We start from the raw sequence: 23037 nt of genomic DNA on the forward strand, positions 1-23037 counted from the left end.
GTCTGCTGTATCAATTTTCTGCCACTTGCTTATTTTCTCACAAATCTTATACATCCTGTATATGCAAAAGCAAGACCAGTAGAAGCTTATATTAGAAGTAGACAAGCAGAAGAACTCAGCATTCTCACTATCATAATAAAGCATTTCTTAATTCAATTTAACCAATAATGAGCATGTGTGCACATGTTTTTCAATAGCCACCACTGTTGTATGTGACGTACTAAAAGCCTGTACTGTTCACCTTCTGTATCCACAGGTTGTGCATCTGCATACCAGCCAACCACAGATCTAAAACATTTAGAAAAAAATGTAACAATACAACAATAAAAATAATATAAATAAAAAACTGATACAGTATGACAACTATTTACATAGGACTTACATTGTGTTAAGTATTCTAAGTAATCTGGAGATGATTAAAAGTATATGGGAGTAAGTTATATGTGAGCAAGCTATATGCAAATACTATGCTATTTTATACTAGGGACTTGAATATCTACAGATTTTGCATCCTTGGGGGTCCTGGAACCAATCCCTGGATACTGAGGGAGGACTGTGCAATAAAGCATATACCTTCAGAGAATTTACAATTAAAGAATACTCCCAAATATATTTAAATAAAAATAAAAAGGAGTAACTATGCCACCCAACCTGTCCAAGAGGGTAACAGAATTGGTCGACAAAAATATCCTATATGCCTTCTTTATTTTTCTCCCTCCAGGGCTGTATCATTTAAAAAGCTTCAGCTTCTCTGAAGTTCTTAACCCCCTAGGCTGATGAAGAATTTCTCACACATACTCCCTTTTGTAGTTCCATCTTAACACCACGAAATTTTTGCTACAGCTTGTTGAGCTTGTCTGAGGTCATAACACCGAAGACCCTGCTAGCCTGACTTCTGGGTGTGGACAATACCCTGAGGCTGGGAGCGTCTGATTGTATATCCTCTGTTATTTCTTTTTAATTCAATTTATTACTATCATTATTATTTGGAGACAGTGTCTTGCTCTGTTGTCCAGGCTGGAGTGCAGCGGTACAATCATAGCTCACTGCAGCCTCTACCTCTGAGGCTCAAGGGATCCTCCCACCTCAGCCTCCTGAGTAGCTGGGACTACAGATGCACACCACCACACCCAACTATTTTAATTTTCCTATTTTTTGCAGAGATGAGGTCTTGTTATGTTGCCTAGGCTGGTCTCAAACTCCCGGTCTTAAGTGATTCTCCTGTCTTGGTCTCCTGAGGGAGTTATAGGCATGAGCTACCATGCCTGGCCTTATCCTCTGTTGTTTCTAAGGGAAAATCCTGAATATCATGTTACTGGTATGCTGAAAATGTCTTTTGCTTCATTTTTACCCTCTGCTGAAAAGCAGTTCAATCTCCAAAGTTTCTTATCAAATAGATGATACAGTTGTTTCATTTTAATGTAATGTTTATTGCAGTTCCATTCCTCACCCCAGGACTCAGGAACTGAACCTTGAAAACTGTACTGTGAATAATTTGAGGGTTAGACACAAACATATAATCATCCCTCCCTCAGGAGAAACCCAATGATCTTGAACCAAACGTACCACCTCAATTCTCCTTCTCTTAATATAAATTCTTTCCTCTAAGCTCTCTCGAATGGCAAATTTCATACACTCCACTAAATGCAATGGCCATTCTCAGCTTGGTCTTCCATTCTGAGGCCCTCTCCAAAAACAAATATATATACACACACACATATATACATATGTGTGTATATATATGTTTATATGTGTGTGTTTGTTTGTGTGTGTATATATATGTGTGTGAATATATATATATATTTATGAGACAAGGGGCCTGACTCTGTTGCCGAGGCTAGAGTGAAGTGGTATGATCTCAGCTCACTGCGACCTCCGCCTCCCAGGCTCAAGCCATTCTCCCACCTCAGTCTCCCAAGTAGCTGGGATCACAGGCATGTACCACCAAGCCCGGCTAATTTTTGTATTTTCTAGTAGAGACAGGGATTCACCATGTTGCCCAGACTGGTCCCAAACTTGTGAGCTCAAGCCATCTGCTCACCTCGACCTCCCAAAGTGCTGGAATTGCAGGTGTGAGCCACTGCACAAACAAATATGTTTAATAGCTGGAGTGAGTCACAAAGTGACAGAAGTTGTAGATAGGTGTTCAAAGAGAATAAATGGTTATGGGTGAGTTGTCAGAGGAAGAGTCTGTGAAGATGCAGGATTTGAGCTAGACTTTGAAAAATGCATAGAATGTGGATAGCCAATGTCTTTCTTCGTTGGTGCTCTGATTGACATTTTAGGAGTGCGTAGTCCAAGGGCAGAGCTTGTTTATGTGGGCAGATCATCAGGAGATAGACAATGGAAGAGATATTTCAAAAAACATGAAGCAAATGAATCAACAAAAGTTTAGAAAATGAAATCAGTGGGAAAAGGCATGTCTAATACATTAGTTGCCATTTTGTGTTACACGTCAGTGTGTACTATGCCCTGTGGCAGGTTTTAATTATGTCTGCACAAGACAGGAGCAGATATGTGTGCAGAAAAAGCTTCATAGAAGAAAGCGATTTCAGAAGTTTCTGAGCACTTCCTTGGAGGCTTAGGATGCTCTTACCAATTTCATTTATAAGATTTGTGGGATAAAGTTTCTTGGAATACCACCAGGATGAAACTCAGGGTGAAATGATTTTTGTGTTTGCTTGAACAGCTTTCCATTGAGTAGGGTTTTTTAATCTATCAGGTGAGTTGATTTTTGACTGAAAAGAAATATTTATCCTTGTGGCAAACTGCACAAAATGACAAATAAATAAATAAATAAATAAATAAATAAATAAATAAATAAATAAACCAACCCACTCCGCAACTAGTTAAATTCTCTGGCCATGGTTTTTTTAGTTATGTTTTTATTGAGCCAAGGGCAATGAAGGAACAGTAAATAAATGTGACATAGGAAGAATTAATAAGACTGGAAAGTGTAAATTAATTGTGAGTTTGTAATAGTTCCTGACTTTCTCTTTTTGAATAAACAGCAGTAGAGGGTACTTGTTATGGACTTGTTATTTTCAACATATGAACATTCATGTTGAAACCATAACCCTCAGCATGATGGCATTTGGAGATGGGGTCTTTGGCAGGTATTTAGGTTGAGATGAAGTTTTGAGGGTGGGGCCCTTGTGGTTGGCTTAGTTTCCTCATAAGAAGAGGAAGAGACACCAGAATGTGCTCTCTCTCTCCGCCGTGTGAGGATACAGTGAGAAGACAGCTGTTTGCAAGCCAAGAAGAGGTCCCACGCCAATAAATGAATCTGCCAGCATCTTGATCGTGGGCCTCACAGCCTCTACAACTATGAAAAAAAAAGATTTGTTGTCAAAGTCATCTAGTCTATAGTATTTTGTTATAGCAACCTAAATTGACTAAGAGAGTCCTCCTCATCACTCACAATTTTCTAGGGGCTGACGAGCCCGGTAAGAATAGACTGGTATCTTGTATAATTTTATGTTATTTCACCTGTCCTCTCTACCCTAGCATTTTCAAGACAAATGAGGCCAAGAAGAGTGAATGTTGTTATCAAATTTTTAAAAAGTTCAATCACAGAAATAGTTAAGTTGGAATTGAATCTAGCAATGGGTCTGTGGATTTATTTGTTTATTCAATTTATCCAAGGGAAGCAATGGAGAGTAATTAAAAGAGTCCAGGGTTTGGAGTTACAGTGCTAGTTTTGAAAGCCTAGCTTGGGTGCTTAGAGTCTGCCAAGTTATTATGCTCTCCAAAGCTAAGTGTTGTTACGTGAAATAAGGATAATAACAGAGCAATTGTGAGATTTTGGTGAGATCATGTTTCTTGAGGTCAGAGGCTTTTTCCTTTTCCTTTTTCTTTTCTTTTCTTTGTTTCCTCTCTGAACTTCATTTTCTCTTTCTTGCATTTTCAGCTCCTAGTACAGTGTCTAGTAAATGCTTAGTTAACATTTGTTAAAATTTGGATTAGTGAATTTTTAAGTAAAAGCTACTTACACATAGAAAGTGCCTGTATTAGGGTTTTTCAGGGAAATGGAACCAACAGGATGTGTGTGTGTGTGTGTGTGTGTATACACACATTTGTATAATATGTATATATATATGTACGCACATATATTACATGTATATTATATGTATGTATGTATCTATCTATATGAGAGAGAGAAAGATATTTTAAGGAATTGACTTACATAATTTTGGAGGGTAGCAAGTCCAAAATTTGCAGGGCAGGCCAGTAGACTAAAGGCCTAGAGAATAGCCAGTGTTAGAGTTTGAGTCTGAATTCCTGTCACACTAGCAGAATTTACTTTTGCTTGGGGGAAGTCAGTCTTTTATTGTCCTCAGGCCATCAGCTGATTGGATGAGGTTTACCCACATTATGGAGGGCAACCGAATTTACTAAAAAATTCATGGATTTAAAGTAAATCTCATCGAAAAGTACCCTCACAGAAATGCCCAGAAAAACGTTTGATCAAATATCTAGGCACTGTGGCCCAGAGAAATTTATACACATAATTAACAGTGCCTAATAGATGTGAATTCACACATTTATATTATCCCTGTGCAGGAGTGGATTATTGAGTCATCCATTAGCAGACCATAAACCCAGTCTCAATTTATTATCAGTAACCAATTTGCTAGAGAAGCATGAAAAACAAAGAGAAAGCGCTTCTTAGTTGATGTCTTAATGTCCTGTTTCTTATAGATTTTCCCTCAGCAATGAAAATATATAGTTGGGCAATATTTGAGACTTTGCCAGCTTACTTGCTATAAGTAGATTTCTTTCTTTCTATACCTTTTCTAGGGACATCTCTATCCCCTTAACTACTTTATATTTTAAATAAATTATAAACTGTGGAAAGCACGATCACTGGTACTGCTAGACTTGGAAATAGAAGCTTATTTCTTCTTGTGTTGCCATCCATATTTCTTTTGGCTCTTTTTGATGCAAGAAGCAGAGGCCCACTCATATTCACACGACAAGCCTATTTTTAGGATTTAGGGAGCTCTCATGAGATTCTAAGGGTGAGTGGCCTCAGCCAGGTTACATGGGAGCTGGATTAAAGAATAGAAGCTGTTCTCTTCTTCATTCAAGCATTACCTGGTATATTAGTTTCCTAGGGTTGCTATAACCAAGTATCACAAACTTAGTGGCTTAAAAACATAGAAATTTATTTTCTCACAGATCTGGAGACTTAAAAGTCTGAAGTCAAAGTGTTGGCAGGGTCATGCTCCCCTAAAGGCTCCAGAAAGAATCTTTCCTTGCTTCTTCTAGCTTCTGGTGGTTGCTGGCCATCCTTGGTATCCCTTGGCATGTGGCAAGGGACACCAATCTCTGTCTTTGCTTTTGCATGGCCTTCTTCTCTGTGTTTCTCTGTGTCCACATTTACCTCTTCCTTTAAGGACACCCATCATTGGATTATGGATTAGGATCCACTGTAATCCAGTACGATCTCATCTTAATTTGATTACATCTGCGATGACCCTATTTCCAAATAAGGTCACATTCAGGGGTACTGGAGGCTAGGATTTGAACGTGTGTTTTTGATGTACAGCATTCAACCCACAACACCTGGTATCTCATGCTTGCTTCTCACAGCATTCCCATTCCATTTTTCTCCTTCTCACTTTCCTCCAGTTGGCTTGCTCTGCTTACTCAGAATTCTGTCACCCTGTGTAACAGTGTTACACACCATAACTTTGTCTTGTCCATAAGTTGGGCTTGAATGATGCCAACTCCAGCTCCTATTTACCCTCATTTATTCTCCTCTTCAACTTCTGCAGTTGATCACATTTATGTTTCCCAATTCAAATACCTGAAAGAGGGTCTAAATGGGCCAGATCTTCTTTTTTCTGTGCAAAACTTTAAGTGACAGTTAGACAATATAGGGATCACCTCTAATACAGTTGTCCACCCCTGGTTCAAACAGTTGGGTCTGGGGTCACACAGCCATAGCTGCCAGGCAGAAGGAACTTTTAATTCATCACAATCTACTCAGGTGAATACTGGCTCAATTCAGGTGCAAAATAGTAACTTTATTCCCACTCCTTTTTCTCCCCACTCCTTTGTATTATTATTATTATATATGTATATAAAAAATACAATATATATATATATAAACCCCTTATAATCCAGTGTTATAATTACTGTTTTATATAATCTTATGTTTTTAAAATAAGTCAAGAAAGGAAAAGAAAAAAATGTATATTTATATAGCCTTTTATTCCTACATGCATATTTACCAACTCTGGTACTCTTTATTTCTTTCTATGTATCTGAGTTAACTCTGGTATCATTTTCCTTCAGCATGAAGGATTTTCTTTAGTATTTCTTATGAGGCAGGTCTACTAGTAATGATTTTTCTGTCTTAATTTATCTTGGAATATCTTTATTTCCTGTTTATTTTTGAAGGAGGGTTTTGCTAAATACAGATTTCTTGGTTGACAGGGTTTATTTTTTCAGTATTTTGCATATGTTATTCTATTGCCCTGTGGATTTTATTATTTCTGACATGAAGTCAACCATTAATTGTACTGCTGTCCCTTGTAAGTGATAAGTCATTTTTCTCTTACTGTTTTTGAGATTTTGACATTTGTCTTTGACTTTCAGGTTTTTAACTGTGAGGTGTCTAGGTGTGAATCTCTGTGTTTATAGTAATTGGTGTTTGTTGAGTTTCTTGAATTGTTAGAATAATGTTATTTTAAAATCAAATTTAGGAAGTTTTTACCCATTTTTTTCAAGTAGTTTTTCTACTCATTCTTTCCCTCTTCTCATTCTGTAACGTCCCTTACACATATGTTGGGTACACTTGGTGTTGTCCCATAAGTCTCTGAGATTCTGGTCATTTTTCTTTAAACTTTTTCTTTCTATTCTTTAGATTAATTTGTTTTAGATTAGATAATTTCTATTGACCTATTGTCAAGTTCATTAATTTTTTTTCCCTGACATTTCAAATATGCCATTCAGCCTTTCTACTAAATGTTTCATTTTGATCATTGTTCAAGTCTAAAGTGTCTATTTGTTTCTTTTTTCTTATTTCTGTTTCTCCATTGAAGTTTCTAATTTGTTGATTCATTCTCATCATATTTTCCTTTAATTCTTCAAACGTGGTTTCTTCAATTCTTCAAACATAATTTTATTAGCTGCTTTGAAATTATAGTCAGCTAAATCCAGCATGTGGACTGACTCAAAGTTAGTTAGTATTTCTTTTTTCCTGTCCTCCCCTGACCCCCTTGGGTATGAGTCACATGTACCTGTTTCTTCGCATGTCTTGTAATTTTTGGTTGAAAACTTGACATTTTAGATGGTGTATCATAGTACTCCTGAATTTTCATTTTTCCCTTTGAGGGTTTTATTTTGTATTTTGTAACTTTTTTGAACTTGAAATGCAGAATTTCTCCTGTATATGGTCACAAATGTTTCCACTCAGTTTGTAAACTCTATTTTTATTTCTTGTCTGGCTTCCTAATGGTTGTTCCTGTGTCTGTTTAGTTTAGTTGCCAACCAATGATTTGAGCTTAAGTTGTATTAAAAAATCTCGCACCCATGATCTCCCATCTACTGCTGGTAGATCTGTTTGTGGGCTTGGGAGCATATCCAAAGTTCAGGTAATTCTTTTGCTTTAGCTTTTACTTTCTACCAAGCCACTTCAAATTTCCCTCGCATGCATATTTAGGTTACCAGTCATATAGGATGTATAGCTTGCTTATCTAGCCCTTGTATGTCTCTCTCATTTCCAGGCTCTTCCTGTTAACTCTGTGGTTGGCTTACCATTTGCTCTAACTTCAATCTTAAGCTAGCAGAACTATGGATTTGCTCCATTTATTTTCTGCTGAATTTGGCTCTTTTACTAGCACGTTTTTCTCCAAAGATGATTTTGGTTCACTGGGTGTGGCTTTTCACCTCCTACCCCAAATCAAGTCTTTCTCCTTTGGAAGAAAGCTGCTGGTTTTCTTGGCCAACTCAGCTCTTGTAAAACAACTTCATGGGTAAAGTGTGTGTGCATGTGGAGGGGGGCGGGGGGGGGGGATGGTGGCTGGGAGGTGTTATGGGAGCAGCCCTAGACAAAAAAATGATGGAATTCTACTGTTCTTACCCAAAGTTAAGCAGATTTCAATGAATAAATGCTTCTCAATTTGTTGTCTGTCTTTGACTGATTGCCAGAGCCCCAAAGTAATTGTTTTGAATAATTTTTTTCCAGTTTTGATCTTATTTTATTTGGGACAGTGGGTGGAGTGGGGAGAGGAATTTTGACCTTTGTATCACCCCATAGCTGATTATATATTTTTGAAGCATGAAAGATGCAGGTGTTTTATTTATAAATCCAGTTTATGGCTAGAGGAAAAAGGACCTGCTTTCCCAGGCCTATTTTCCCTCTTTTCAGAAGTATCACATCAGAAGTAACACTTTGATGACATACAATATAATATATTTTTAAATGGCAGTAACATATAAACCAAAAAATACCCGAGACAGATCTCAATGAACTTAGAAGTTTGTTTTGCCAAGGTTGAGGACATGCCTGGAAGAAAGGAATACAAAACCACAGAAACAGTCCTGTGGACTGTGTTTTTCTCCAAAGATGATTTTGAGGGCTTCAGTATTTAAAGGAGAAAAGCAGGCTAGGGAGGAAAGAGGGAGGGTATGGTCACATTACTGAATCCACATGTTGCAAGAGAGAAGGGGTAGGGGAATAGTGAATTATGTGTTTGTCTCATGCTCGGTAAATCAGCACTTCACATAAGACAAGGTGAACATAAAGTGGCTATCTGTAGAGATCTTTAACCTTTTATCTGTAGTTATCTGCCTAGGAACAAAGGGAAAGGCAGTTTCTTGCATGACTCAGCTTTCAGCTTTATTTTTTTTTTCTTTTTGGCACAGGGAATTAGTGTTCTTTTTTATTTTCCTTTCACTAACCTATGAATTTAATTAGATTTTTTTCTGATTTCATATGAATGACCTGTATCATGTTAACTGTGAGACTATTTATGTAGCTGGTGTGACTTGGTTATTACATCCATAAAAATATTGATCAGTGAGATGCAGAGCAAGTTCCTTATTTCAAAAAGAAAGTAAACAATTTGACTCACTTTGAATCCAAAGAGGATTTTAAAATGGCAAAATCTCTAAGGCTGTTATACTTTAAAGTTAACTGTTAATTATCAATATTAATGGAGATGAGAAAAAGTGTGATAATATCCAAATATTGAGTAATATAAACATAATATATGCTGTTGCACTTTTGTTTTATATTTCTACTGGAAAATAAACTTATCTATCAGACAAACAATGGTTTTTAGGTACCAGAATTAAACATTGTGTATGTATGATTTAATTTCATTTTGGAAATTTTCTTGGAATTATATTATCACCATTTTACAGATGAAGAAACTGTGGCTGAGAGAAATTGCTGAAAAACAGACAAAAAAAAAAAAAAAAGATACAATGCACATTAGAAATCCAGTTGGTCTGACTTCCAAGATCTTGTTCATATGGGGTGTGGCCATGTGTTCTGGAAATCCATAGTATTATTTCCAACTGGGAGTAATATAAATTTTAGAGGTGAGACTTTTTCATTTCCTTATTCTCCCTTCTTATGGAACTTGGAGCATTACTCCTGAGACTGATAAAAAAGAGTCCACATATAGCAATTCTAACCTCTTCTACCTTGCTGGCCTAACAACTTTGCTGGGGCAGAGTGGTAATTACTTTTACATATCCTTAGCTCTTGCTTTACTTGAGAAACAAAATTCATAAGCACAATTGCTTTACGTTCGTTTAAGTACAGGTCATCTTCCTTTTGCCTTCAAAGTATTGGAAAAGCTCAGGTGAACATCAAAGATTTTAAAATTAGCGTTTTAAAAATTTACAACTTTTGATCCTGATACATTAACCAGAATTGTGCTCCAAATTCAATATGTTCTTGATTTCCTTTATTATATACAGAATACATAATGATGGCATGAGCCATGTAAAAGCAATCATAACTTTGGCCACTAGTAAAAAGTTTTGTGATAAACAAAGATATTATACATAGCCCTTGAGTTACATTTATTTATTTCCAACATATGACTTCTCCTTAAAGAAACCACTCTGGAGTTCTGTACTTGGAAACCACTTGTATTTGAGTGATACCTCAGATCTATGAGAGGCTACTTACTTGTTAAAATTCACCATCTTTTTGTTTCAGAGTACTTGTGAAGAGTGTGCAGGATATCCCCTGGCCTCCCTTGGGAGCTGGTCTGGGATGACACATGGCCAAATGGCCTGAGAATGTTAATATTTACCTTTTGAGAATGATTCACAATCAAATCATTTTAATCTCTTTGGTGATCACAAAAGAGGTGAAAAAGATCTCACGAACAAGCCACATGAACTAGTAGTCTTCACCTTTGTCAAGGTGCTGCTGCTAGATATGGGCTTTCCAGACTGTGGAGGGTGATTTTGAATCCCAGGGAACCAAAGGAACACAAATAGCACCAGAAGCCATTCTCAGTGAAAAAGGAGCAAACATAAAGATATGGGAGCAGCTTCTTTTCCCTTGTGGATTTTCTGAGGCTTGACTCATGTTAATTTCTTCACCAGAGGCTGTTTTACCTCTAGTTTATTTCGTTCTTAGGTGGCTCAGCTTTTGAACATTTCAGAGCACCACTTTGTACTTGTGGTTCAATGAGAAAGGATGACATTTATGTAAAGAAGAAACTAGCAGAAGATTCTTTGCTTCTGAGGTTTGCCCACAAATACGCCACAGCTGGAGATAATTTCAACTTTCTAGGATGTATTAATTATCCTGAAAAAAAAAAAATCACCATCACAACCACTGCCTAGTCTTCAGAACTCTTCATTTCCAACCGCCTTCCAAAACATGCAGTTTTAATGAGCTACTATATATTGACCTATAGAATCAAGAATGTAGTCTGGAGGTTTCTAATAATGAAATGCAAACAGATAATGATGGAAAAATTCAGTCCTAATGCAAAAAATATGTCTCAATGCTTTGAATGCTGTTGTCACCTTTCTGGCAAAGTCTAATTTTTTTCAGACTGCCATGCCTGTAAAATGGGGTTGTATAACAAGGTACCTAAGAAAAGGGAATCACTGGAAAAATAGCAGAAGCTGAAGAATTCTGTGAGAAGAAGAAAAAAATGAGGAAAAATCTAAAATGCGGCTCCTGCATGTGAAATGCGATGTTCAGATTAGTAATTCGGCTCCCCAGAAATTGAAGCGCACTGGTTTGAGGCCTGGAAAAATGAAAAAGAGTGATTATGGGCAGATTAATAGCCTGTGGAAATATCTCAGAAAGTAATATATTGACATGCAGTCCCAAAGTTCCTTTGCAAACTCCCAGTTATAAGGAATTCAAAGAGGAGACAAATGTCCCCAAATACCTTTTTAGATTAATAATAAAAACAAAACAACTTCTTCCTTCTTCATTTCAAATTGGTGTGAAGCTGGCCAGATAGAAACTACTAGTCTAAAAAAACAAAGACATTAGAGTTGGCACTAGATGTAATTTTTTCATAGAGCTCTTTGGAATTTGGAAAAGACCTTGTGGAATGTCAGCTATTGTTTATGACCATACATAACTGTGACAGTACATAAATTATTAATGTTTGCTTCATTTTATATCTAAAAGCCTGAGATGCTGAAATGATCTTAGAAATGTTGGCTCTCATTCGCAGTTATTTGAAGATTTTTTCTGACCAATCAAAGTGGAAATGAACATTGCTTCTAGGAGACACTAAGTTCATGCCACTAAGTTCACTTAATAAGACACCAAGTTCATGACATTTTTCCTTGGCTATAAGAAAAGAAAGGTAGGAATGCTATTCTGATTATTTGGAGGGTTTATTAAAATTCTCAGAAGAGGCTTGCCTTTGTATATCTAAAATAGGTATGGATGCAATTTAGCAGCTATATTATTCCTACACTTTAGAGTAGATGATAATTGCACATAAATACCAGCCAAACTCCAAATAGAAACTACTGTGAGTTTAAAGTAGAGGAAATATAATGCCAGATTGGCTACACAGGTGACAGGAAAACTGAGAAACAAAATCCTTATCAATCTAAAGGTTGATAACAGCAGGAAGCCATTGCTACCTGATATTAGTTATCTATTACTGTGTAACAAATGATCCGAAACTTACTGGCTTCAGACAACAAAATACTATCTCACAAAGGTTCTGAGGGTCAAGAATCTGAGTGTAGGTTAGGTGGGTTTCTGTGGCTCGAAGTCTTTTATGAAGTTGTAATCAAGCTACTGACTGGGGCTGCAGCCTCACCTACTGGTGCTTGACTGGGCGAGGGATCCGCTTCCAAGCTCACTTAGGTGATGGTTGGTAAGCTTTGGTCCCTTGCGATGTGAGCCTCTCCACAGGGTAGGCTGATGTCATGGCAATTGGCTTCCCAAAACAACTAGTTTAAGAGAGTAAGGGAGACGCTCAAGACATATTCTCATATTTTAATATCTGAAGCAATATCCCCTCACTTCGTTTTTTATTTGTTATAAGTCAGTCCCAAAGTCCAGTCCACACAGACTGGATTCCACAAGGGTGGGGATACCAGAAGACGGGACTATTAGCTTGCTAGGGCTGCTGTTACAAAGTGTCACACACTGGGTGGTGTAAAAGAAAGTTATTGTCTCCGTTCTGGAGCCTAGAAGTAAGACCAGGGTCTTGGCAGGGTTGACTCCTTCTGTGGGGTGTGAGGAAGGATCTGTTTCATGCCTCTCTCTGAGCTTCTGGTGATTTGCTGGTGATTTTTGGCCTTCCTTGGCTTGCAGATGCATTGCCCTGTTCTCTGCCTTCATCTTCACTTGGCACTCTCCCTGTGAGTGTGTTTGTCTCTGTGTCCAAATTTCCTCTTTTTATAAGGATGACCGTCATACTGGATTAGGGCCCACTTGAGTGACCTCATCTTGACTACATCTGAAAAGACCCTATTTTCAAATAAGGTCACATTCACAGGACTGAGGGTTAGGACTTCAGTATAAATTTTTTCTTTTTTTTTTTTTGTGGGGGACACAATTTAGAACCATGCACATCATTAGAGGCCATCTTCGAGGCTGACTCCCATACGCCGTTAGTCTGGAAGACAATGGGAGGAGACAACGTTAAAGAGCCTAGTGAATGGGGTGACTGACGGAAGCTGGTCCATGGTAGGCTGTCTGGCGGGGGCTAGAGCCATGGAAAGGCTTACTTGCTGCCAGAAATGCTACATGAGCAGAGAGAAAATGGGAGAAAAACCTGGTTTCCTCCCCACCTTGCCCTACGCCAAAGTAGACAGTCCAATTTCTCTTGCTGGAAGTCAGTTGACAAGGGAGCCTGTAAGAGTCAGCCCTCCTACAAGACTGAGCAGAGTGGGAGAAAAGCAAGTAATGGATTTGAGGGCAAGCAGTTCCCTAGCACTGGTATATGTTAATATGTATTGCATAAGATCTGCAGCAAGGGGTCCTAGAGTGCTGTAGTGAGCTTACAGAGATGCCACAGGAGATTTTACACTTTTTGAGGTTAATGCAGTGATACTTATTATCAGTTGGATACAGCCAGGCGTAGTGGCTCACGCCTGTAATCCCAGCACTTTGGGAGGCCGAGGTGGGCAGATCATGAGCTCAGGAGATCGAGACCATCCTGGCTAACACGGTGAAACCCTGTCTCTACTAAAAATACACACACACAAAAAATTAGCCTGGCGTGGTGGTGTGCACCTGTAGTCCCAGCTATTCGGGAGGCTGAGGCAGGAGAATGGCGTGAACCTGGGAGGCAGAGTTGGCAGTGAGCCTAGATCATGCCATTGCACTCCAGCCTGGGCAACATAGCGAGACTCTGTTAGGAAAAAAAAAAAAAATCAGTTGGCTACCACATGAAATATTAGCTTGTGGTAGTTTACAGATTTAACATTAGATGTGCTACATTCCTTTTTGATGTCTTGCACTTGCTGTGACCTAACCACTTTAGTGAATGTGGGGTATATCTGTGTCTAGAGGAGCTGTGAAAAAATTTCTAAGACACTAAGTGAACTGAGAAAGTTTGAGAACCTCTAATATTAAGCCTTATTGATATTAGTACCCACTGTGGCCTTATAGATAGAGAATACCTAGGGAGGTTAATTCTTCAGTGTCTTGGCAGCTAACTTCCTGCCCGCCATCATCGCATTTTACCTAAGAATTACTGAACTCAAGTTTGGGCTATGAGAATTGGGCAGTGAGGAGAATGCAAAGAGAATAGGAGAAATCTTTCCTAAGAAACTCAAAATAACATTTGTAGATCCTGGAGAGTGGTGCGTTCAGATTTTAGTGATTCATTTGCGAAGGCCGCTGTTTGAAAGGAGGAGAAATCTGGAGGAGTGTATATGTATGTATGCAGTAGCCAAACTGAACACTTTAGCCAAACTGAAACTCTCAGCTGCTTACATATGGCAAGCTCATGTGCAGCCCCAGCCTTTGCACCTGCTGTTCTTACTTCCAGAGCAGTCTTTCTCCTCTCTCCACCTGTCCACCTCCACCGAAGGGCTGATTTTCCCTTTGGGGTTTAGCAAGGGCTCACGTACTCCAGGAAGGCTTCGTTTGTCTCTAAGACGCTTCAGTGGTCCGTCTGTGTTCTTCCATAGCTGCTGGTGCCCTCTCATTATTGTAACTCCCATGCTGGGCCACAAAGCAGCTCTATGTCTTTCTTCCTTACTGGTATGTAAGCTCCATGAGGGAAGGAAATTTCTGTCATGTCACCACGCTATCTTCAGTACCTACTACAGAGTCCAACACACAGGTGCTCGATAACTATTTAAAGCATGATTTGAAATCAGATTTAAAAAGAGGGGCCACAGCTTTCACTCCAATGAGCCTAAGGCAGATGCTTCCATCAGTGACAAAATATCCGGTTATAGTCCTCAGACACTAAAACAGGACCTAGTACTTCAATAGGAAATCTTGTTTAATAAGATCTATGTATTGATATTATGACTAAAATATGCATAAGTGAAACTTTATATATAGTGGACTCTTGTGCCCTTACTTGTCTTTTCATGGTCACTCAGCAATTTCCAGTTTATGACTTTGTCTCTTCCATTTTAGCTCAATCTCTTTGGGGAAGGAAAAGCTGTTCTTCTGCAGGGAGGGGGGCAGTCCACTCAGTTGGGGTGGTTTAAGTACCTTTGCCATTAGAAGGGGAGCATCTGCTCTGCAGTCATCTTGTGACCCTTGGCTCCTGCTATGGTGCTATTTGTCCTGCTTGGCCACTGGGCATCTTGTACTGGTACCTGCCTGGTTACTGGCCATCAGCTGGCATCTCTGATGGTGTCCAGGTCCTGACATGCGTATGATCCTGAGGGCCTTATATTTTGCATGTCGCTCCTCTCAAATTTATATCTTTTCTGGTTCACAATATCTCTTAGCCTCTAGAAAGCTCAAGAGCCGGGTGCGGTGGCTCACACCTGTAATCCCAGCACTTTGGGAAGCAGAGGCGGGTGGATCACCTGAAGTCGGGAGTTTGAGACCAGCCTGACCAACATGGAGAAACCCCATCTCTACTAAAAATACAAAATTAGCCAGGCGTGGTGGTGTCTGCCTGTAATCCCAGCTACTCGGGAGGCTGAGGCAGGAGAATCACTTGAACCTGGGAGGTGGAGGTTGTGGTGAGCCGAGATCACACCATTACACTTCAACCTGGGCAATAAGAGCAAAACTCCATAAACAGAAAAAAGAAAAAAAAAAAGAAAGAAAGCCCAAGAAACCAAGAAACCTGAGCTGCCTTCTCTGCACCATCTCAGAGTGTGCAGGTCTCTCAGGATCCCGTGGGTCCATGCACATGTGCTATTTTTATCACGTAAGCACCATGTTTTTACATTGCCAGGCTAAAGGCCAGGCTCCCTTGAGGCAGCTTACACTCTTTCCAAGATATTCCCTGGAAAGCCAGGCCCAGCTGACTTTCTCTGTTATTCCACTAAGCCTCCTTGGGGGTCCTATTATTTTATATTCCCCATAGCCAAGACCCAGTGAAATGGGATATTGGAAACTGTCTTAGTGACCTACATAGCATGTTAACCCTGGTCTTGCATCTTCTAAACCCTTCTCTCTCTTCTATACTTTATGACTTCATTTTATAAACTCTCTGAGCTCAGTCTTCTAAGCTTTTCTTAAATTTTTTTTTTCCAATTGAAAATATAACTCTTTTTCACCTTAGTGCCTAGCTCTGAATAGTCAAAAGTGTTTTGGCTTTTGGAGAATAATTTTTCCTTTGGGTATAAAAACATTTTATTTGAAACTCAAAGCCAAGTAATGACTTCTTTGTTAAAGGAGGTATCTGCCCTCTCCTTAACCAGGGAACTGAGCCTCCTGTTCATGGCTCAGCTTTACTAGTGGAAAGGATAACAAGTTCAAAGAAGACAGGTGGGTGAGGGCAGGCAAGGAAGAAAATTTCACAGCCCCAAATATTATCCTACTCCATTTGCAGCAATAACTTACATGGCATTTATGTTCTATAAAGCTTCATAGTAGACAAAGGGCTTTTGTTTATGTCGTCTTGAAGCAGTATAGAATAATGATTAAAAGTGATCATGGTTCAGCCGCTCACCAGTGATGTGATGTTGGATGAGCTAATTTAACTTTCTTCGTCTGTAGCATGCAGAAAAAAGGACATTATAACAGTACCATACTCATAAAGCTGTAATCAGTGTTAAATAAAACTTCATCCATATAAAGATATTAGCATAATGCCCGGTACACATTATTTATATTTGGCATGACTTTTACTTCAAGAAATAGAAGCATATATGTAAGCCACACTATAGTTTTCTAAGCAGTATTCATCTCTTTGGAGCCTGCCTTCTGTTAAATTATTTAAGCTCCAACCTCTGTCATGGGTTTCCTTCCCTGTGTCTAGAGTTGAGTAAAGAATATGGAGGTCTTTAATTGCTAACATATTTGACAGTTCATGTGTGTGTCTCTCTCTATCGTCATTCCACATGACCCTGTGCTGCCTCTAGGCTAGGCAGGGCTTTGAGACTTCGTTGGCCAATGCTGGGAACCTCAGAATTTCTAGCCCAGCTTTCCTATGTGGGAGGCAGGGAGGAGGGAGCAGTTCCAACCTTCCCTAAACCTACAGCCGTACAGATGTCTCTCATGTCTCTGTCTCCCGCCCAAAAACACTCCCTCCCTTTTCCTCTGGGCCAACTCAACATTATCTCCTGTAGGAGATCACACTCTGGAAACAAAAACCAGTAAGGAAGATTGATGTTGGCAACTTTCTGCTTTCTGCGGAATGCCTCTTGTGTTTAAGCAAAGGCCTGCTGCAGCAAAATCAAAACATACCTTAGCATCTTAAGAAATTATCTTGCTATGCATTAAATAAATGGGAGCAGTTATAATTATGCCATAATACAATGAAACAATAAAGTATTTTGAATTACATTTCACTTATTTTACCTAAGTTTAATGAAAGAGTTTTAGGAATGAATATGTTGATAATCTTTAAAATGAGCATAAAATATCAGATTTAATCAGAGTTGTAATATTTCTATGAGGCTAGTAGTTAGAAGGAAAAAGGAATCAGTCCAACACAGAATATTTGAATGGCTTTAGGAATTCACTCTAGTAATTGGAATGAGTTTATAAATATGAAGCTAGAATGAGCTTAGAGCTTAAAGCTATGTATGTTTCTGCACCATGATTAAAGATGGAAATGCAAATAAATACACAAATAAAAAATTGCGGGAAAACCCAGACAATATATAGGGGTAGAAGAGAGCTTTATAATCAGGACTAGAAACTCAGAACATATAGAAGAAAAATAGAGATGTATTTATTAAAAGTTAAAAAACAATTATAATATGTAATATCATGAACAAAGTAAAAAACAGGTGATGGGTTTGGAAAAAGTGTTGGTAATACAAATGGCAAAGGATTTATAAACATACTCTTACATAGGGCAATTAAAACTTGAAAAGGACAAGTCACTAGAAATATGAAAAATGTATATGTTCAATAAACACATGAAAAGCTGACATGATATGTCAATTTATTGGCATTAGACTGGCAAAATTAAACAGACACACAATTTAAAGGCCTGTCTTATGGGACAAACACCTAAAAGAGTACATTCATGTCCCCATGATAGAGTTTGTTACAATATTTAGAAAGAGAGGTGGCAATATCTATTAAAATTAAAAGTAAACACACATATTTGTTGGCCTAGCAAGTTCACTTATAGAAATATATTCCATAGAAATAAAGAGTTAACTACAAATGGAAATATATACAAGGACGGTTATTACCACATTGTGATAGTTAAATAGATTATGACACATTCATAGCGTGGAAAGTTATACATCTATTAAAAGGAATGAATTAGAGCTCTATTAGTCTTAGCTTGGTGGGATTTCCATGAAATACTATTGACTGTTCAAAGATTTGGAGAAATGTGCATAATAGGATCCAGTTTTTATAAAATAATAGCAACTCTGCCATGGAAGAGCCTGTGTGTAGGTATGCATATGTGACTAGAGAGATACATACTAGGTTTTAACATGGGTTACGTGGGCAGGGGGGTGGGGGTGGTGGTGATGAGGATGAGGGCAAAGGAAAGTTGATGGATGGAAAGCAAGTGAAAAATATCTGGACTAAAAAACAGATGTATGATCCCCAAACATGCACACTCACAAATTAGGGGGAAAAGATAAATCTAGCTCTGTATGTATAAACCTATGTGAATGGCCTATGATATTTTGGCAAGTTTCAGTTTGTAGAGTGGTTTGTGCAGTGTAATTTTAACTTTATTAAGACAAAGAATCACCTATATGTGTGTATATACATTTCTACATATATGTGTATATATTGATGCACACACATATGTGCAAGGGTGTGGAAAAGTATATGCTAGACTTAATGTCATATACTTTAGGCAGTAGGAATGTACAGCAAGCACAGGATGAGATCTTTGTTTTCATTATGCGTTGTTTTACTTGTTACACGAAGCTTGTGTTAACTTTGTAATTTATAACACAACAAGTGAACTTAAGTGATACTACCTTACATATGTATAACTTCCATACTCCATAAAGATGTTGATTCAATCAAATAATATACCAACCCTGGCGGCTACGGCCAACATTACCTAAGCCAGACTCTGACTTTGTCCCAAAGTGAAATGTACTTTCTTTATGCTAAGTGATAGCTAAGACGCCATTAACTTCCTCCTCTACTTCTCACCAGCAGCCTGAGAAGTTATTAATCCCATATTTACATATATGAAGGAGGGAATCAAAAGGCTTCATTGACTTTCCAAAGTTCGTAAAGCTAAACTCAGATCTCAAATTTCATTTATTTTTCTTTTAATTATATCACAAGTGCTACTAAGCAGGTGTTTTCCTATCTTCTTCTAAAACCCAGCACTCACCCATGGATGAGCATGGATGGGCATAAAGCTGCTCAGGTCACACAGTGAAATTTTCGTTTATTTGCCATTTTTTTCCATCTCCGATGCCCTCTCCTCTCCGCGTGGCTAAATCCTACCCATTTGTGAAAACATTTGGGTTCCTCAGCATGGCATCAAAAAAAGACTTGTCCCTTCTGTTTCAAGCAAAATAGCCTGATCCTTAAGCTAGACCATGGCCAGGGTTTTCTTGACCTGAGTGCTAACAACAACAACAACAACGACAACAACCCAGAATGAATACAAGGGCCCTACATAAGTAAGAAGGCTACTATAATGAAAACAAACAAAAACAGAAAAAGAACCAAAATATAAGGTACAACCGCTGAACAGAAATAATTGACACAACTAGCCTTTTAGCTTTGGCTTTTAAGAAGTGGTAGGACTATTGCACATATATGTCTGTGCTTTTTTGTTTTCTTAAATAATATTTGTGGTAGACAATTATAAGATGACCTCCAATGAGTGATGGCCTTGTATAATCCCATTCCCTTGAATCCAGGCAAAAATTTGGACTTGCTTCTAGTCATTGGAATATGGTAAAGGTGATGGGATAGTCACACCCATGACACAATTATGATATATAAGCCATTTTTCTTCTTTTTTCTTTTTTAGCAGACTGGAGAGAGAGACTCTCCATTGTTCTACAGGAAATAAGCTGCCACGTAGTGAGGGGATCATACAGCAAGGATATGTGCGTAGCCTCTAGCAACTGAGAATGTTACCTGCTGGCAGCCAGCAAGAAAAATGACATCAGTCGTACAATCTCAAGGATCTAAATTCTGCCAACAGCCACACGGGTTTTGGAGAAGACCTTGAGCTCCAAAAAGGAATGCTGTCTGACCAACACCTTGATTGCAGCCTTGTGAGACTCTGAGCAGGCGATCCAGGTAGGCCATGCCTGGACTCCTGACCCATGGAAACTATGAGATAAGTCACCTATCTTTTAAGCCACTAAATTATTATAAAAGAAGCATAATATTTAGTAAGCACAAAGCATGAGGTCATAGGAAGAACACAGTTCTGGAACATAGGAGACATAGGCTCACCCCTTTTGTCCCAGTGACTTGCTATGGAGCATCAAGCAAGTCCCTCAGCCTTTGGGAGCTTTGGTGACCTGGTATGGGAAATGTGGGCCTTTTTAAGATCTCTTTATGGTCTTGCTACTACAATCATTTGACTAATGTTGAAATGAATTGCTATAGGATTGTTAGCCATACCAAATATACTGCATATTATTGCCATATGCTTTAGTCTGGTCTACTCTTGATTTTTTGTCATCGTTCTCCGAACACTCTAAATAGTTCATTAAAATCAGCATTCTTGGATTTTGATTTAAAAAGGCAGGAAGAGGTCTAAGGATCAGTTCAGAAGGTGCTTAAGAAAAATTGTATGGTGATCTGGCCAGGTGCGGTGGCTCATGCCTGTAATCCCCAGCAGTTTGGGAGGCCGAGGAGGGCGGATCACCTGAGGTCAGGAGTTCAAGACCAACCTGCCCAACATGGTGGAACCCTGAAATACAAAAATTAGCCTGGCGTGGTGGTGGGTGCCTGTAATCCCGGCTACTCGGGAGGCTGAGGCAGGACAATCACTTTGCTTGAAGTTGGGAGGCAGAGGCTGCAGTGAGCCAAGATTGTGCCATTGCACTCCAGCCTGGGCAAGATAGAGTGAAACTCTGTTTCAAAAAGAAGATGGGAATTTTACTTTCTTAGGAATGTGAAAGACGAGTTAGATGAGATTCCTGCCCCTATTTCTGGAGCATTACATAATGGAGAAAAATGGAGCAAACTCTTGGCGAGAACTGAGTACACTCCCAAGGTGAGATTTTTACATCAGAAGGCAGCACCTTCTCATCACCATCAGGATGCTGGGGGTTCAGCTGATTCACCTTAACGGTGTGCACTTTCTTATGCGTAAACAAGTAAAGTGAGCAATGAAGAAGTCACCAGCTGTTTTATTGTGTTTTGTCATTATTATGAACCATCATATTTCATAGTCAGTGCAAGTAATGAGCCTCGGTGAGGCAAAGCTCCATGCTGTGCAGGGTAAATGGTATATTCCCTCCTGATCCCACAAGGCGCTGTCAACAAAGGAGACTTTGGCTATAAATAGGACCTGGGTCAGGAAACGTTTTCTGCAAGTATTAATAATCAATGCACTACACAGACAGTATAAGGTAAGGGTTGGGGTAATTATTATCCAGTTAGGAAAATCAATGAAATCCTGAGGAAACCAAGAAGTGATTTCCTTTGCTTTTGGTGGCAGTTGGTGTGACCGGATGGAGGATTCTTGATTAATTTAATTTCCCCCCCTTGCATTGATTTAGCTCCACCGTTGACACAGGCACTGGCGCTTACTCTAGGAGTCAGTCCTTGGAGCACAGGGGTTAGCTGTCATTTGCAAACTCACCACCGACTGGAAGCAAAGCTAGAAGACGGGCTGCCAAAGCCAACCACTGCAACCTGTGGCAGCCTCCCCTGCCCAGGCTCTCCCACTGCCCTTGGAGTGAGATCCCTCCCCCTCAATCCTGCACAGCGACGTGGCTGGCTGCAGCTTTCCCCGCACCTGTCGCACCTCCCGGGTTTGGCAGAATGAAATGAGGAGACAGCTGGAGTCATTATAGTTCATCTGTTTGAAGGTTGCCCAAATGAAAAACAAACAAACAAATCTGGTGAGTTTCGTGTTTCTTTTAAGTGTACAGAAATGCAGCTGCTAAGTTGTGTAGGAGATCAAAGGAGCCTTTTAAATTCAAGACACCAAAGTGTTCTTCTTGCTGGTTTGATCCTTGGTGGAGATTTGTTAGCAAACTTTAGAAGGAAGTTACAGAAGAGGATTAGGTGTATCAAACTCGTCTGAGTTGTGAAAAGTTCTTTGTAAAGCTCATTGTGTGTTCATTGCAGATTTCTGTGGAGAATGTGATAGTGTAGTGAGCTCAGAGGTTGTGTTTTGGGTGATTGGACTCAAGTGCAAAGTAGAAAAACATTTCTTTAATAGAGAAATAAGTTACTATGACTATTGCCTGTGAATTGTCTATTAGAGAGAAATATATTCTGAAGCATTCAATAATTTCAGTACTTTGAGTAAAATGAAATTGAATCTTAACTCCCAAGTTTGAGGTTGTCTCTTAAAAATATCAAGGCATTATGTAGGTAAAATAACTGGCATATTATTTTCAGTGTACATTGCAATATTTTAAATAGCTTACACTTCAAATAATTGGGGCAAACAAAATGTGTATTATTTTGTATTGGTGCCTTAGCTGTTGTTAATTTTCTTAGCATTTTACTTTTAAAATAATGTAAAATTAATTTTCATTGTGGGTTACAATAGAAAAAATAGTATTTGAATATTATAATTTTCTGAACATAAAAATCTTAAACATATATTTAAAGTCACAATTTCAGTTTTACTTTGGTCAGAATTAGTTAGTAGGCTAGTATGTAAATCGTATGTACTTTAAAGTCATTTTCTTTACTTTGAACATGTTTTAAACGACTTCTTGATCCATTTTGCTCCTCTACTTAGTAGCAGAAAAATTTTAAATGCTATATAAATAGAACTAAAGCAAATGTGCTCACTAGTATATTTTTGTTGTATTGTTGTTTATAATTTTTGT

At 38.7% G+C, this 23037-nt stretch overlaps 1 long non-coding RNA gene across 1 annotated transcript in view; it reads left to right on the plus strand.

The window, feature by feature from the left end:
* The window catches only part of LOC110741441, a 34714-nt gene extending 11978 nt beyond the window's left edge, over positions 1-22736 (plus strand). The window contains exons 2-3 of the long non-coding RNA XR_002517634.2: positions 20040-20311; positions 21748-22736. This is a non-coding gene — a long non-coding RNA (uncharacterized LOC110741441). The remainder of the gene's footprint in view (positions 1-20039; positions 20312-21747) is intronic.
* Positions 22737-23037: the final 301 nt, after the last annotated feature.

This window comes from Papio anubis, chromosome 13, assembly GCF_008728515.1.
Source record: "Papio anubis isolate 15944 chromosome 13, Panubis1.0, whole genome shotgun sequence".
In the NCBI taxonomy this organism is placed as follows: Eukaryota; Metazoa; Chordata; class Mammalia; order Primates; family Cercopithecidae; genus Papio; species Papio anubis.